Raw genomic sequence first — 12,426 nt, 5'->3', positions numbered from 1 at the left:
CTGTGTGCGAAGTTCTTATTACATTATCCATGGAATTAATATTGTTCTCTTGGCCTTAGGTGAAACAAAAGGAAAAGTTTACACGTTTTCTGAAAATAAAACCCATTTTTTTCTTGTTTCCTTGCCCCAATGAACTTCACTCTGCTTGAAAGTCAGCTGCTTTAAGCGTTGTCATAGTCATTATGTTGCTTTCTGGCATTCTCACCCCTACTGAATTAATACAGAATTCCCACCACTCCTCTTTGTTGTGACTATATAACCTCCTATCCCAACCCCACACTTCTGTTTCGGAAACCTGCTTTCCCCATCCCAGCCAGAGCTTCACCCCATTATTTGTGGTCTGACTGCCCACAGACTGCTGCGCCCTCCCTCATCCTCTTCATCTTCATCAAACCTTCTCGATCAAAGACCTGACAGATCTTTTGCTAACAAGTCCACTCTTTAGCTATTAATTTATCCTACTCATTTTATATTTAAAACGCTTGTTTGATGCCGGGGTGTTCCTTCTTATTTGTGTGCTAATATTATTCCACCCGCACATAAAAAAACGGGTTTGCGCAGAGAAAATAGCAACCAATGAGGAACACTCCTTATCCTTGGAACTTACATTTTCCTCTTCTATTTTCCTCAAGCACAGGCAGCTAGAGCAGCCTGAAAGAGGAGTCGCAGCTGTATAAATGCAGTGACACCCGAGAGCCGACGAATGCCGGAGCAGTTGTGCTTCTGATTTGCACAAACGCTTACATACTTGAGGAGGCTGGCTTCTGATACTCCTGGGCTACTCGTTCCGTTCGAACGCCCGTTTGTCACTCAAGTGGGGAGCCCGGAGCGGCGCAAAAAAAAACTACAGAGGTCGCAGACTGCTGAGCTCCGTGAAGACGGGCTGGAGCGATTTGTGAAGCTGAAAGTGAAAGCTGCCGGTCTGAATTACGAGAAGACTCGAGCAAATGAAGGACTGTTTCGGAACTGGCTGTGCCTGCGAGAAATGAAACACTGGTCTTCTGCCTCATTTACTTGGGAGCCTTGAAATTTGGTTTCCGTAATATTCTTTATTAGTTGTAGCTGTGCACCTTCTGAAGGTATGTTTTCTCTTCCCGTGATTGAACCAAATAGGTTGCAACTTAACGTAGTCTCTGTTCAATTGATTTTTTCCTCTCTGTATTTCGTGTGTTGGTATGACTGCAGGCGGGATTTGCTTGGTTAAAATGATCACAAAGCTCTGTGTAGTGCGGGCTTACGGAGAGCAAGGCTAAGTGAGGCAAGGTAAAATTGATTGCAAGCTCCCCACCCCCCACCCCCCAAGCTTCTTGTTCAACGCTCGCATTATGGCAGATCGGGGGCAAGGGTATTGTTCAGCAACAGTTGCATCTTAACGCGCACTCCAGTGAAAGGATCAGCGCCTAGTTCAGACACATCTCGACCCTCACCACCACACACCCACTGCCCTCCTGGCCTCGTATTTTTTGCAGTTTTATCTTAGACCGACTCATATATGATGACATTAAGTTAGATTGTTTAATTGGAGTAGGTAGGAGGAGTTCGGAGCAAATAGCGCGAGGAAGAGAAGCGGAACCAGGGTGTACGTACAGCGGGGACTAAGATGTTAAATCTCCGCTAATTTAGATTATAAACAGGATACAACAAATAAGTATGGTTTATTATTTTGGGCACATTTTTTCCTCTCTCAGTTTTCTGTCAGTTTGGTTTAGCTGCTAGCACTTTTTGTGGATTCAGACCGATTCTGAATCTAGGCTATCACTCGAAATACTAAACTATTGCATTGTCACGGACGCTGCCCTTCCGAATCTGCATCGCATCGGAGCTGCGTGTATCTGCTGGGCATTAGAGAAGACACGGCTCTCTTTAAAATGAAGAGCTGCTATTTTTCCTGACATACAAGTAAATTACTTCTTACGCACGTGCAATCTAAAAAGGTTCTACTCATTCCTTTCTTCGACCTCATTGTAACATCGGACTGCACTTTCGAAGTATGTCATTGTCTATTTAACATTTTGCAATGTCTCTGACTGATGTGCTGGGACACAAATAGATAAGGGCATTAATTTTTTGAACAAAATGCAGCAAATGTGGAGACCAATATTTTAAGAGCTAATACGCTTATTGAATGGTTATTATAATGATAAAATATTGTGGTAGCAGTTCCCGCCACAAGAAACCAACAGGTAAAGCTTGTTAGTAATAACCTTTACAAACCTGCTAGGGCGGAACAATTGGAAGCAAGCAGGGATGAGTCCACAGCATATCCACAGTGAAACTGTAACATTTCCTATTGAGAGTAAGAACTTGATTTAATATTGAAACTTGAACGCCAGATACCTTGGGTGAAATAGGAAGCATGTGCGTTTTGACTTGCAGCTCAGGAAAGGTGGAAACCCATCAGGAGCGGTATTGTGTTCCAGAGAACCACCACTTGTATGGATTGCTGAAGTTTTCTGCCTAAAGTGATTGGCTTTCCTATTTATTTTCTGCTTACTAACATCACTTACTTCAGGCAGCAGTACCTTTTGTATCTTCAGATGTAAAGAATAAATTGCAGGAAGTCTCCATCCATTCATCTTTCCAGTTATGTTACCTATTTTAATATTCTCTTACATATCCTTAAATCAATATACAGTCATTTAAATTTGTGGTAATATGAACAACTTCATGTTTTAATACGGTGGTGTCTTGGGACATTTCCTTATGCCAAAGGCTTTAATCAAATACCAGCTGTTGTTACCAGTCTGTTTGAGTCCACAAATTAAGTGACATTTGATCTGAATGGTGATTTTCAAAAATGTTAATTTGAATTCTCAAGGCTAGTAGAAAGGGAAATGTTTATTGATACACTTTTAACACAGGTTTCTGGCACCATGCCAGAAGGTTAAAAACAAAAAAAAAATCTTCTTTATTCCAAGGAAAACTGATCCATCACAAACATTTAAAACTAATGAATTGCATAGGGAAATCCATCTGGCTGGCAAGATGTTACTTGATCTTTGGTTTGCCTCCATGGATTGTCTGTTTTTACATATTTACCATCATTTGTTTGAAGTGGTTAACTGTTATCTACCTTTTCTCATTTGAATATGGGCTTATGAGCCATAGTATTTGTATCTCCACCACCTTTATCAGCACGTTCCAGATAGCAACCATTCTACAATAATAACCTGCAGCTCAGATCCCGATTAAAACCTCTACCTCTCACTTTAAAACTACACCTCTTGTTTTCCTGATACCCCTACCATCAGAAACAGATTTGACTGTCTGCTGTATCTAAGCCACTTTTTATTTTATTAATGTCTGTAAGGGCACCCTTCCCTCTTCACTCTTGGGAAAACACACCCAGCCTGTTCACACTCTCCTCATAACTACTGTGCAGTTCTGGATATGTTTTCAGTGTTTGGTCTACCTCTTCCACTAAGCGTCTTACCTAATTGAATAGTATCTTCCCTGAACTCCTCAATAGACAAGACATGGTTCTTCAAAATCAAAACAAATGCAGGTACTGGAAATCTGAAATAAAAGAAGAGATGTTGGAAATTTCAAGCAGACCAGTTAGCATTTGCTGAAAGGTAGAGTTAACATTTCATTGACCTGTAACTTGGCTTTGCTCTCCACAGATGTTGCCTAACCTGATGAATATTTCAAATGCTTTCACTCTAACCCTAGGCTTTCTGTTCTTATAGTAGATGCTATGAGTTAGTTATATCAGTAACGTTGAACTTTTCTAAAATGGCATTCATGGTGGCTAGGATTATACACAGTATTCCAGATGTGTTTGAGCCGTGCATTATCGTTCAGGATTAAATATTCCTTTCCTGGTTCAAGCATTTTTATCAATCCTGCTGCAATTTATAAATATCAAGTTGATACTGTTTACTTACATACCTACTGGAGCTTAATTTGTGCAAAATGCTCTTTGCCTTATATTGACTCTCAAGATATCTCTGATTTTCACAATGGTTAGTGTGTCATTGCGAATGATCAGAATTTGTTATTTTCATAATTGATCAAGGTAGTGATATAGTTATTTTTTTTTGCTTTCTATGTTAAGTGATTTCTTAAACATTAGACCTGCGATATCATTGCTTTGTTGGGTGCCAAAACAAGGGTGTTTCTGATAACCTCCAAAATTGTCCCGCTTCTTTGACACAAAGCTGTTTAATTTCTAATAATAACATGGCAAAGGTCAAAGGTACATGAAACTATTATTAGAAATGAAAGGCATAAAAGTCCTGTCCAACATTTCATAGTTTAGCTGGATTAATATGCGTTTTTGTACCTTTGTCCTCCTGCCATAGCAAGCATGTACACCTGGAGGCAAGGGATGTTATCTTCCCCAGAGCAAATCGCATGGTCCATGTAAGGTAAAAACTATCAATTATACTGTTTTTGCAAAAAAAATGCTTAAGGTGCTGAAATCAATTGCTGGTCCCATAGCATTTCTTTGTCTTTTTGTTCTTGTAGAGATAAGTTTAGCTGCTGCTTTGCATTCCACCTCCCTGGTTGAAGCCATGAGTTCAATATCAAGGCAATTAAAGCTTTATCGTCAGTGCACTGCAGTATTCTCTACGAAAGACTTGGGTTAGAATTGTAGCATTGTAAGTTTTATTGCTTGTTCTAATATATGGGTTCCTATTTTATATGACAGGTAGGTTTGCATTGTGAATTGGACCGCAGCAATGGTTCAGAAGGTATAATCAGGCAACAGGATAACACTTGTCTGTTGTGAGTGAGTTGTTCATGAAAGGTATCCAGGCATTGTTTTGCTACATGGAAACTTCTCATTTCAAAATAATCAAATTGTAGAAAAAAACTACTTTTGAAGCAGTATTGACAGTCATTGTTTATTGGCTTTAATAACTCAGTTACTAATTCATGATTGAAATGATGTTGAGAAATACAGTCAGCCACACTTATGCAGACAGAATTTTAATTGTGGACAAATAGAGGTGACATGCATTGAATGTACTTCAAATTAACCATGAGATATATTCAGAAACATTAATGGGTATCACAGAAAATTTTAATTTTCAGTATCTTTATTTTTTGAATAAAAGATAATGCATAATAGTGTATCAAAAGTAATGGTGGAAGTTGTAATAGTGACGTTTGTGGTAAGTTGCATAAGTTCTCCCAATTTGGGGCATATCTCAGTGGATAGAATGGCAAATAAATAAAAAGATGTAGGCAAAAGTAGATAATTAAAGGCCAGTTAGCTTAACATTTGTAGTCAGCAAAAATGCTTGAAGCCATTGTTAAGGAAGAAATAGCAAGACATCTGGATAGAAAAAAATGTTTTTATCTGGCAGACTCAGCATGGATTTAGGAAGGTATTGTCCTGTTTGACAAACTTACTGGAGATCTTTGAGAATATAATAAGCACTCTGGATAGAAGCGAACATGTGAACTTGGATTACCAAAAGGTGTTTGATAAGGGGATATGTAAAGGACTTATCCATACGATAAGGATGCATGAAATTAGGAGTAATATATCAGCATGGATAGTGGATTGGTTAGCCAACAGAAGGCAGAGGGTTGGAGTAAATGGGTGTTTCTCTGATTGTCAGTCTGTGGTAAATGGGGAGCTGAAGAGGTCGGTGCTGGACTTGGAATTGTTCATGATGTACATTAACAATTTGGAAGAGGGGTCTGTGTGTAGTATCTCTAAGTTTGCTGATGATGCTAAATTGAGTGTAAAAACAGATTGTGGAGAATCTGCAAAGAGATATAGGTAGGTTAAATGAGCAGGCAAGGGCTGACAGATGGAATACAATGTAGATAAATGCAAGGTAATCATTTTTTGGAGGAATAATAGAGGTCAGGTTATTATTTATATGGCGAAAGAAGGCAAAGTGCTATAGTGCATGATTTGCAAAAATTTGGTGTATAGGTATAACAGTTCATCAAGAAGGCAAATGAAATGATGGCCTTCATTGCTAGAGTGATTGAAACTAAAAGCAGGGAGGTTCGGCTTCATTGTACCACCTACTGGTGTGGCCTCACCTGCAGTATTGCATTCAGTTCTGGTCTCCACACTTGAGAAAGGATGTACTGGCTTCAGAGGAATTGCAGAGGAGCTTCACCGTGCTGAATCCAGAGATGACAGAGGAGATGACAATGGGGGTGACAGAGGAGCTTCACCGTGCTGAATCCAGAGATGACAGAGGAGATGACAATGGGGTGACAGAGGAGTTTCACCGTGCTGAATCCAGAGATGACAGAGGAGATGACAATGGGGGTGACAGAGGAGTTTCACCGTGCTGAATCCAGAGATGACAGAGGAGATGACAATGGGGATGACAGAGGAGATGACAATGGGGGTGACAGAGGAGTTTCACCGTGCTGAATCCAGAGATGACAGAGGAGATGACAATGGGGGTGACAGAGGAGCTTCACCGTGCTGAATCCAGAGATGACAGAGGAGATGACAATGGGGGTGACAGAGGAGTTTCACCGTGCTGAATCCAGAGATGACAGAGGAGATGACAATGGGGATGACAGAGGAGATGACAATGGGGTGACAGAGGAGTTTCACCGTGCTGAATCCAGAGATGACAGAGGAGATGACAATGGGGGTGACAGAGGAGTTTCACCGTGCTGAATCCAGAGATGACAGAGGAGATGACAATGGGGGTGACAGAGGAGCTTCACCGTGCTGAATCCAGAGATGACAGAGGAGATGACAATGGGGGTGACAGAGGAGTTTCACCATGCTGAATCCAGAGATGACAGAGGAGATGACAATGGGGGTGACAGAGGAGCTTCACTGTGCTGAATCCAGAGATGACAATGGGGGTTAGACAATGAGTCGCCAGGGAGTGTACTCATCAGAAGAATGAGAGGGTATTTTATAGAAACATAACATTATGAAAGGCATAGATAAGATAGAGGCAGGAAAGTTATTTTGACTAGGAGATGAGATTAGAACTAAGGGACATAGCTTCAAGATTTGGGCGAGTAGATTTATGATGAGGTTGAGAAAGTATTGCTTTTTCCAGGATGTAGTGAATCTGGAATTCTCTGCCCAGGAAAAAGGAGAAGCTTCCTCATTAAATGCACTTAAGACACAATTAGAGGGGTGGGGGTTATGGAGAAAAGGCAAACACGAGAAAATCTGCAGATGCTGGAAATACAAGCAACACACAAGATGCTGGAGGAGCTCAGCAGGCCAGGCAGCATCGATGGAAAATAGAGTACAGTCGACATTTCCGTCCGAGACCCTTCAGGACTGGAGAAAAAAAGATGAGGAGTGAAAGTTAGAGAGTTAGAAAGTGGGAAGAGGGGAGGAAGAAACTCAAGGTGAGAGGTGAAACGGGGGGGGGGGGAGTGGTGGTGAAGTAAAGAGCTGGGAAGTTGATTGGTGAAAGAGATACAGGGCTGGAGAAGGAGGAATCTGATAGTGGAGGGCAAAAGACCATGGAAGAAAGAACAGCAGAGGGGCACCAGAGGGGCTCTGGAGAAAAGGCAAGTAGCTGGAGCTGTGAACATGGCCAGATCAGCCATGATCTCGATGTTAAAACAGGCTTGGTGGGCTAGATGACCTACTCCCACTGCTGTTTCATCCTTTCCTATATGGCACAATATTCAGCCATACTTCACACATTATGCTTTACAGTATATGCATTTACTTCACTTATTTCAGCTTTTCATAGTGACTGAAAATGAGTCTAAGTTGATTAACTTCTGATAATGGATTATAAGAGGCAAAGGTTCAGTTCACCTTTTTGTCTTACACAGTCTATAGTCATCTTCAATGCTGACGAACTGCTTCAGCAGCTTGCATTGTCCCCAGACAGAGTATCACAGAATGCTATTACAGGTACTTGTATGTGAGGGGGTAGGCTCACCATTAAAATTATATTGACCAAATGAATAACGGAGAATTACCAAGATTTTGCATAATGTGTTTAAAAGATGTGCATTAAGGTTTTTCACTCACTGCTGCTTCTGTTCATCCCAGATCCAGACGAGACTGACCCCAGATCCAGACGAGACTGACCCCGGATCCAGACGAGACTGACCCCGGATCCGGACGAGACTGACCCCGGATCTGGACGAGACTGACCCCGGATCTGGACGAGACTGACCCCAGATCTGGACGAGACTGACCCTGGATCCCAACGGGACTGACCCCGGATCCCGATGAGACTAACCCCATATCCAGACGAGTCTAACCCCTGCTGGTGGGTTCTGAGCTGTAAATGTGCTGTAGGTTCTTGCTTACAGCAAAATAAAAAATCCTTTTGTGGAAATGGAATAAATAAGTAACATTTTACAAAATGCTTTTGATTAAAGTGTTATATCCTGGCAAACAACTTGTAGACCTAATAATATTATTTAAAAGTAGCACAAATTTCCTTGTTTTCCAGAAAGACTGTTAATTAGTTCCACGTCATCACATACTACCTCAGAATAGATCCAACATAGTTACTTAAATCAGACTTGCCTTCTTTTTCCGATACTGGGATACAAATTGAAAGGAAACTAGAATATTTGGTAATTCTATTGTTAATTCATATGTTTATGAAATGAGACCATTAGTATAATTACTTTGAAGATTTCGTTATAGATATATATTCATTGAGAAGGTATTATGGAATCTAAACTTCATACAATAAACTACATTGCAAATAGTTCTGCAGCACAGAAACAGACTCTCAGCCCACTGTGTACGTGGCCTGTCTATGTCCATCTCATATTAGCTTGTTCAGTAGTCTTCTATGCCTTAATGTTTAATTGCATGGTGGCGTCAGCATGACTAGTGGTGATGTCCAGCAGACAGTTCACAAAACCACTTCTCCTTCTTTTAAATATACTTCTGCTGCTAACATGTATGTGACTGGAGCCTGTAACTTACATTTTGATGATGTGTTTTTGGGCCGACTGAGCGATCTGGCCCTCTTGCTGTCTCTGGGTGAACTCAGTGTGGTCGAGAACCGAGCTTGTAGCCCAATGGTGAAGTGTGAGTCCAGGATTGGCTCCAATTATTGATCAACTTGCCAATTAAACCATCGAGCAAAATTGAAATCATTGAGGATGGGAGTGGAAGGTGAGTGTGGGTGTTCACTGCTGTTTGCCTGCATTTGAATAGTGTCCCTCTCATCCTTCCTTGATGCTGCCGGAGGAAGGTGCAGGAACCTTGCGCAAGGTTGATTGGTGCAGTCCATGTGATGTTTCTGCTGTCTGGTTACTCCTCTTTTATTATTGCGCTTTTGATTAGGGCGGACTGGCTTTGCAGCCTGCAGTCGATGAACAATACCGTATGAATTGAACTGAACCAAACGGAGCATTCTTAGACTGTTATTTTCTTGGTTTTGCCCAGTTGCACGATTTGCTCTATTTTTGCGTGTTGTTTGAAGGGCTCCCTGGTACTTCTTTGTTTCATGGCTGTCTGCGGGAAGATGAATCCCAGAGTTGTATACTGCATGCATATGTCAATAATATGTACGCTTTGAACCTTTAGATGATTTCAATGTTATGAGAGTCTCCACTTCCACCACCTTCACAGGCGGTGTATTCTAGATTGCATTCACTCTCAGAGTATAAAAAGTCCTCAATTCCCCTCTAATGGTTATTCTTCACCATAACTGCTCTCTGGTTTGAAAGGTCTCTGCTATAGGAAGAAAAAGGTACTCAGTATTGAGCTTATTATGTCCATTTTAGCTTTAGATACTGTGCCTCTATCAGGTCCCTATCCACTCCAAGGAAAACAATACATTCCTCTTTATATCTGAGATGTTTTATTCCAGGTAACATCCTAATAAATGACTTCTGTACACTCTTCAGAGCAGTTCAGTGAGATTCTTTGCCATTATTCCAATTGTTCCACTGATCACCAGCTTTTCTCTTCCTGGGTTGGGTGTTGGCTGAGATTTTCTTTTTATTTGGTGTTCCTCTATGATTCTTATTGACCACGGGCTTTCTTTCAGCCGCTCCAGTTACTCAAGTATTTTGTTACTCAGGTATTTTGTAATTGGTATCTGAAGAAGCCGCCTTCTGCTATCAGTATACTTGTACTATTCCTCATTTGTCCTTCACTGTGCATTTTATGGAATCTTGTCCTCTGAGCTGACACATCCACTATCTAATTCTCCATGTTGACGACCACTTGCTTCTGGACTCTCCATCATTCAAAGTTCTTGCCTCTATCCTACTAAGCCTCTATCTGTTAAGTGAGCTGTTGGCTGAATGATGGGGCACCTGCATCAGTACAAGCTCTTTCTGTGCTGCCTACTCAAATATTGAGTCCATCTCTCGTGTCTCTTATGTCACCTTCTTTCCTCCATGACAGAACAGGCATAGAGTTCTCTGCTGGTTCTCGCCTTCTGTCCTATCAGCCTCTCAATTCAACAGATTATTCTCCGCAATTTCATCTTTACAGAAATTTCACCACCAAAAAATGTCTTCCCTTGACCTCTTGCAACATTTCACTGCGACATTTACCTTAATGGCTCCCTGATAAAGCTGAGAATGGTTTACAAACAGAGGCAGTTTACAGTGAGACTAATAGGAAGGAGAGGCGAATGTTTGGACAAAATTGCAGTCAATTTAAAAGGGGGACAAAATCAAAAAGGGTGACAATCAAAATGGGTGATGAATACAGGACTGAAGGTGTTATATTTGAAAGTATACAGTATATGGAGTAAGGTAGATGAACTTGTAGCACAGTTAGAGGTTGCAGATGTGATGTTGTGGGCATCACTGAATCATGGCTGAGAGATGATTATAGCTGGGAGCTTAATTAACATCCATAGATGCACATTGTATTGAAAGGGCTGCAGGTAGGCAGAGGGTATGCGGTGGCTTTGTTGGTAAAAAAAATGAAATCAGCTCCTTAGGAGGTGACAGGAATGGAAGGTGTAGAATCTGCAATGGTAAAAAGTCTCCGATGGGACTTGTATACAAGCCTCCCACATCTTTGTAGCCCAAAGATGTGGGCTACAAATTACAGAAGAAGATAGAAAGGGAATATCAAAAGTGTAATGTTATGACAGTTTTGGGGAATATTAATGTGCAGGTAGATTGGGAAAATCAGATTGGTACTGAATCCCATGATGGGTAATTTGTAGAATGCCTACAAGGTAGCATTTTAGTGCAGCTCATGTTTGAGCCTGGTAGGGGATCAGTTACTCAGGATTGGGTGTTGTGCAATGAGCTGGAATTGATTAGAGACCTTAAGCCCCCTTAAGCAGGGGGTAGTAACCATAATATTATAGAATTCATCCTGCACTTTGAGAGGGAGAAGCTGAAGTCAGATGTATCAATATTACAATAGAGTAAAGGGAATTTCAGAGGCATGAGAAAGGAATTGGCCTGAACTTATTGGAAAAGAACATTGGCAGGGATGACAGCAGAGCAGCAGTGCCCGAAATTTCTGGGAGCAATTCGGAAGGCGCAGGATGGATACATCCCAAAGAGGAAGAAGCATTCTAAAGGCAGGATGACACAACTGAGACTGATAAGGGAAGTCAAGCCCAACATAAAAGCCAAAGAGAAGACATAAAATAATAGCAAAATTTAGTGGGAAGTTAGAGGACTGGGAAGCTTTTAAAAACCATCAGAAGGCAACCAAAAGAGTTATAAAGAAGGAAAAGATAGAATACAAATGCAAACTAGCCAATAATATTAAAGAGGATACCAAAAGTTTCTTCATATTTATAAAGAGTAAGGTGAGAGTAGATATTGGACTGCTGGTAAATGATGCTGGAGAGGTGGTAATGGGGGACATGGAAATGACGGACAAACTGGATAAGTGCTTTGCATCAGTCTTCACTCTGGAGGACACAAGCAGAATGCTGGAAGTTCAGGTGTGTCAGGAGGCAGAAGTGAGTGAAGTTGCCATCACTAGGGAGAAGGGGGCTGGGAAACTGAAAGGTCTGAAGATAGATAAGTCACCTGGACCAGATGGTCTATACTCCAGGGTTCTGAAGGAGGCAACTGAAGAGACTATGGAGACATTAGTAATGATCTTTCAAGAATCAGTGGATTCTGGCATGGTTCCAGAGTACACAGCATCCACTGATTCTCCTTTGTCTAGCATGCTTGAATTCCAGTAGATTTGCCAGGCAACATTTTCCTAAAAGGAAACCATGCTGACTTTGATAAAAGAGGCTAAAGTCTGCCTGCCTTCCTATCCCTCTGATTCAACGTGTAACCTTGGACGTTCAGCTCCAACTGCAACCATCCTTCAGCCACGATTCAGTGATGGCCACAACATCATACCTGACATTCTGTGATAGCGCAACAAGATCATCCGCCTTATTTCTCATACTCTGTTCACTGAGATACAACACTTTGAGTGCTGGATTTGCTACCCTTTTTGACTCTGCATCCCTGATAACACTGATACTCATCCTGCTGGCTGCAGTTTTGTCCTATCATCTGCCTGCCCTTCCTGACAGTCTGGCTGCATGCTATCTT

The 12,426-nt window shown here is 41.4% G+C and overlaps 1 protein-coding gene across 6 annotated transcripts in view; it reads left to right on the top strand.

Moving 5' to 3' along the window:
- The first annotated feature begins 356 nt into the window (after positions 1–356).
- rasgef1ba (RasGEF domain family, member 1Ba) overlaps positions 357–12,426 on the top strand; it is a 96,098-nt gene continuing 84,028 nt past the window's right edge. The window contains exons 1-2 of one of the 6 annotated variants that reach the window (XM_073065232.1): positions 359–1,079; positions 7,989–8,189. The gene's annotated coding sequence lies outside the window, so the exon portion shown is untranslated. Of the gene's footprint in view, positions 1,080–4,323; positions 4,371–7,966; positions 8,190–12,426 lie in introns of those variants that run through there. The other 5 variants (XM_073065231.1, XM_073065235.1, XM_073065234.1 and 2 more) reach the window with 5 other exon arrangements.

This window comes from Hemitrygon akajei, chromosome 13 (assembly GCF_048418815.1).
Source record: "Hemitrygon akajei chromosome 13, sHemAka1.3, whole genome shotgun sequence".
Classification (NCBI taxonomy): domain Eukaryota; kingdom Metazoa; phylum Chordata; class Chondrichthyes; order Myliobatiformes; family Dasyatidae; genus Hemitrygon; species Hemitrygon akajei.
Note: the sequence above shows the minus strand (reverse complement) of the source record. Positions and strands in the feature narration are given on the sequence as shown.